This window comes from Podarcis cretensis, assembly GCF_951804945.1.
Source record: "Podarcis cretensis genome assembly, chromosome: 6".
NCBI classification, from domain to species: domain Eukaryota; kingdom Metazoa; phylum Chordata; class Lepidosauria; order Squamata; family Lacertidae; genus Podarcis; species Podarcis cretensis.
In genome coordinates this window covers 85,244,424-85,250,423 of record NC_137175.1, presented here as the reverse complement: position 1 = coordinate 85,250,423, position 6,000 = coordinate 85,244,424, and positions in this window count along the sequence as shown.

The window sequence follows — 6,000 nt, the reverse complement described above, 5'->3', positions numbered from 1 at the left end:
ACACTGAAGACAGGAAACGTACAAGGTGAGTGTAGGAGATGGATTCACCAAGCAACGGGCTTTGAGTATTCCACCCCCTGCCCCACTATAAAGATTATTGGCTTGTAATGAAAAAATAAAAAGACATACATTTCCTCGATGTCTGTGACAGCCACTTCCCAGCCACCCTGAGTCTGGTGTTGCCTGTGGAAGAGAGATCTGGGTCACAGCAGTGTATTCCCTTCTGCTTGCACCTTCCCGTTCCCACTTTAAGAACTCGTTGCCACCAGATAAAGGGGGGAATTATCTCTACTAGTCTGCTTCCTATCAAATGGCCTAAATGCTTCCCTGGGGGGTCTTCCTGAAACCTCTCCAAGTAGCAGAGGTTATGGTTTCCAGCCGTGAGGGCATTTATATTAAAAGGAGACCACAAAGATTTATGAAACATGTTGTTCAAGATTCCGAGTTTTAAGAAAAAGATATTGTATGCAAAAAGTTGCAGAAAACCCAACAGAGCAGAAGAACAAACAAGGATTAAATGCAATCCTCTGCACCATCTCTCAGTGCCTTCTCTCAAGACAGTTTTTTATGCAAGCTCCTTTGTTCTTCTCACGCAGTCCTCCTTTTCTGCCTTTCTCTCCCAAGTGTAGAAAAGCCTTTCCTTATTAAGCTGAGATCCACCTTGATCTGCCCACTTCCAGAGTAGCTGCCTTTTTAAAAAGCCCTTTACATCACTGGTTCTTCCCAGCAAGCTACACTGGTTAACCCTAAAATCCCCAGGAAACAGACAGAAAAATATATGCATTCCCATACAAAACACAACAGGCCATATAGGAAGGTACAATTCCTTCCAAATGTCAAGGAAACTAACAGTTATTTTAAGTGGGGCAGCCATACCTATTGCTCTCTTCCCCTGCGGTAAGTAAGGTTTCACTTGCAAGAGGCAGGGGAAGTGAGGCTACAGAGATTTATGCAAGAATTTGAGTGGAGCTCTTGAAAAAGGTGCTGAATCTTATGAAATCAAAACAGCACCATCCACACGCAACAGGGATGTTTGGGGGGGAGGGGCAAACCTCAAGACTTGTTGAAGTAGCAAAAGAAGGGGGGCACAGAAAACTCACCCTGAAGAGGAACACTCAACAATGCAACATTTTGCTGCAGGTCCCACTCTTCAGCATCTGTTAGCTATGCCAAGTGAAATATAATCGGAGTTGAGAGTGGATTTCATGCTCTTTATTCACACTCATAGTAGCGAGGAGGAATGGAAGTTCTTCCAGAATGTCTGCTTTATATACCGTATTTTTTGCTCTATAAGACTCCCTTTTTCCCTCCTAAAAAGTAAGGGGAAATGTGTGTGCGTCTTCTGGAGCATATGCAGGCTGCGCAGCTATCCCAGAAGCCAGAACAGCAAGAGGGATTGCTGCTTTCGCTGCGCAGCGATCCCTCTTGCTGTTCTGGCTTCTGAGATTCAGAATACTTTTTTTGTTTGTTTTCCTCCTCCAAAAACTAGGTGCGTCTTGTGGTCTGGTGCGTCTTATAGAGCGAAAAATACGGTGCATTATTTACACAATGAGCCCTACGTGATTGGCTAATTCCGGGATTCTCCTGTAGGCCAATCTGGTTGCGGATTCCCTTCCACCTAGAGCTGGATTGGGTGGCTCCTGTGCACCAATCAGACTGCTGCATTCTGAATCCTATTGTTCTAGGGCCAATCAGACTGATGCATTTTGGATCCTATTCAACTCAGTACATAACACCAAGATACTTCAAATTTCAAATGCTTTGTATTTCTGAACGTCAGATGTTGAAAACAAGCAACAGGGAAGGGCTTCTATCTTCATATTGTATATACTTTTTAGAAGGCATCTGGCTCTCCATAGCTAATGTGGATGCTGCACCAGAAGGTTCCTTAGTCAGATTCCAGCAGGAATCTTCTTATGTTGTCATTGCTCCAAAAGCTAACCAGTTTCAGATATATGATCTGGAGTGAGCAACACTCAGATCGCACACACAAATATTTGAACTCACGGAAGCAAGGAGAAAAGACAGGCTAAATAAGCCCGCTAAACCTTCCCTCCCTCTCCCCTGTGACAAACTCAAAGGAGAATCAATATGGTGCATTCCCAGAAATATATGAGTTCAAATTCCTGAAACATAACATTGAGTGGCCTTCAGGAAATGATACGGCGGTCCAACACAGCACAGTTTGAGTACACAATGAGACAGACCCCAAGTACACCAACCTGAACTGTTTGGAACATGGCTAGAATTTTTAAAATTGGGGGAGAAATGTTCAGAATTCATTTCTAATATCTCATGTTCCACACCTAATGTACAGAGCAAAGTAATATATATATATATTATATATATATATATATATATATATATATATATATATATAGTATATATATATATATATACACACACACACACCCACACACACACACCCACACACACACCCCATGCTCAGAATACTGCATACACTAGAATTTAAATGGGCAAAGTGTTACTTGGCTGGAATCAAGCAATGGATGTCATTCACAGTGAATATTATTTCCTTTCCATCAATACCCTAGACAGTAGGGATGGCTTCTCACATGCATTTTTGAATATCCAGCATCCTGTATTAATTTGTAATGCATGCAGTAGCATCCCAAGATGCACATGCAGCATAGAGTAATTTTGCATTTCAGCATTCTGTCATGGAGTGAAATGTCTGTAATAACTTACACAATATGTTTGCCTCTGTGGCTTCTCCCTGTGCAAAAATCTAGCATTACAGGCCATTCTGTCAGATGGCCAGAGGAATCAGGAAGAATATTATGTGTGCCAGAAGGAAGTGTCATTCCCAATCAGTTGCAAAGGTGATCTCCATTTTGCACCTGTGCTATCTTTATTCTGACTGCTGATGAAATAGGGCTTTGGCTTGTATTGATGTACAGCTAGTGCTCTTGGGGGATATTTTGTGTATCATTTTTCCTACATGGAAAACAGAGAGGTATAGCAGAAAGTGCCCGGCACTGCCAAGGAATTTTGGGAAACGGAAAAATATTGTGATTTTTAAATGGGTAGTGTGATTTATGAGTTTTGGGCCATGCCAAATTGAATAAAGTAAATATAAATATTGTGATTTTTAAATGGGTAGTGTGATTTATGAGTTTTGGGCCATGCCAAATTGAATAAAGTCATGCCAAAGACACATTTTGGTCCACTAACTGGACACAAAAAAACACCTGGCATTCAAATATTGAGGAAGATCTCCACCTCAGGAACCCTTGCGTTGAGTTCAGGGACGATATATTGAGAGGCATCCAAATGAGCACAGTTGCAAACCTTCATGCCAAAACTTGGGCAATAATATATTAAGAGTAATCCAAATAGGCACAGTTAGGACCTATGGCACCAAACTGGGTGAAGGCACACCAAGGTCACATTTCTCCCCCCACCTTTTTTTCCTTTTTAACTTTTATTGATAAATGCAATACTTACAAACACAAACCAGAACACTAAACAAACTTATTACACATAGATACACACACCTCTCAACTTAGATTACAAAAAAGAACAAACATACAAACTAAACATACAGACATAAATCTTGACTTCCCTCCAACCATATGTGGATTCCTTTGTTTCTTTTCTTCTTCTCACTGTGTTATCAATATTATTTTTGACTATCTCATCATTATTTTTGACTATCTCACCCATTTCTTCTTAATGTTTTACTCTATAAGTTTCATTCATTGCAAATCAGTATATTAATACCAGAACAATGTTTTTTGGTGTATTCCTTCCCGCAAGTCCACTTCTCTATCAGTTTTTGGTCTGATTGGCCTCTTATCACTGCTGTAAGTCTTGCTGATTCTATATATTCACAAAATCTTATTTGCCATTCTCTTATTGAGGGAGTTTTTTCTCCCTTCCCATTTTTTGCTATAATCATTCTGGCCGCAGCAGTTGCATATAAGAAAACTTACCATGGTCATGTTTCTGTCCACCATCTTCATTCAGAATGGTACCAGGTGTTCAAACGTAGACAAACACCAATTCCCCTTGGGAACACTCCTGTTGAGTTAGACAATGGTGTCTTTAGAAGCTTCTAAATCAGAACAGGTTGGAATCTGGATGCCAAATTTTGTGAAGTCCTGCCAAATGGGGTGACAATGATATTTTCAGTGGCATCCAAACTGGCACACTTTGGGTGAAGCCCAAAAACTGGGTGAAGCTATGCAAAGTCACATTTCAGTCCACCATCTTGATTTTAAATACACCCAGCATCCCAGGGTCAACAAAGACCACCCCCACCCTCCATCTCATGAAACCTTGAGCTGAGTTTGGTAATGATATGTTGAGAGGCATCCAAACCAACAGAGAACAGACAAACAAGCAAATGGATAAGCAGACAAACAACTTTCCAAAACATATAGTGTATCTATAGGTAAATAAAGATATCCATGTCCATGGATGTATGAAAATTACATGGATATAAATTTTGCGGTGTGCAAAACAGGTGTGATTTTTACCCCTCAAAGTGAAGTATGTAATGGCTAGGATCCAGAAACACACACAGCTTACTCCATGGACCCAAGAAATCTTGTGCTAATGTTCCTTAAACAATAAGAAATAGCATGTTGTCGTAATGCCACACAGAAAATTGTTTCTGAATCTGAAGAGACTTTTGAAAGCAGTGGGATAGGATAGCTGGAGTTTAAAGGCAGAAAGATTAAAAAATCCCACTTGGGATGTCAAAAGTAGCTCAGTTGTTTCTGCCAGCTGTGTACAGTTATGTAGAAATCTGTTCAGTTCATGTGTTTCCTGTGAGTAATGGTCATGGATTGGGACACACAACATCAGCAGACACATCCATGAAGTCCGGTGGAGACCAAAACAGCATCCCCACCTGCTGTCTGCAGGCATCTCCTTTTCTAGATGAGTGGGCATGTGTGAAGTGGACCTCATACTATGATCACCACCATGACCATAGATCCAGTGCAGTGTAAAAAGAAATGGGAAATCACAAACAAGTTCTAAGGAAACAGGGAAGTTCAGGGGGAAATGATATTAAAACATTTCACTCAGCTTTGTACTCGGTTGGTTGTCATGAGTATGTGAGTTGTCATTTAGCACAAAGCTTCCTTCCATACAGGCGCATTCTGTCACAGATATGTCAGTCCACATTGGATCTTGCAGCTCCAGTGAAGCAACAATCCAATAAACAATTTTGGGGAACTGAAGTAAGAGATTGTCTATCTTGTGCACAGAATCTGAATTACTTTCCTTTTTATTAAACTGAACTTTCTTCCTTTGGTAGCTGGGCTGCTCCAATAATTTAATGCATCGCTATATACCATCAGCACAGAATACGAGTGGTTTAATGTAGCATTCCTTTTTTCAAACTTTTGCTCTTGTTCCTTCTTTCAAATTACAACAGTTTCAAATATTTACTCCTCTCCTCTCTCCTGGTGTGGAAATATCAGATGAGCCACAATATTAAAATAATTTATATGTGTCTCCTTACTTCATCCAGTAGCATAATTGAAGAAACAAATCTGCATAGTTAAATTCACAAATAAACATAAATAATGAAGTAGATAACAACAAGATAGAAAAGGTAAGAATTGTGAGGGGAATTCAGTCTATCATAATTATTAACAGAGATGCAGTAGACTGGGGAATCTCGGGCCACAGGGCAAAATATAGACATCTAAGTCTCTATATCTGGGCCTTGAAATTCTTCCCAGGCCATTCCTCTTCTCCACAGGCCCACATCCCTCTCTAGATTTGCTTTGAACCTTGCATATTTTTGCCCCTCTATAGTATCTCTTGCTTGTCTGAATGAAGGATAGACAAGGGATAGACACTTTGGGCCAGTAACAACTTTTGATTTGAGACAACTTTTTACAGATGTTGCACATATTGAAGGAGAAGTCCATCTGTGTGCTCCGAGGAATATTTTAAGAAATATGGGTCAGGCAAGTCACTGTTCCTATATACAGTGCAATCTGCTTTACCCCAAAGCCA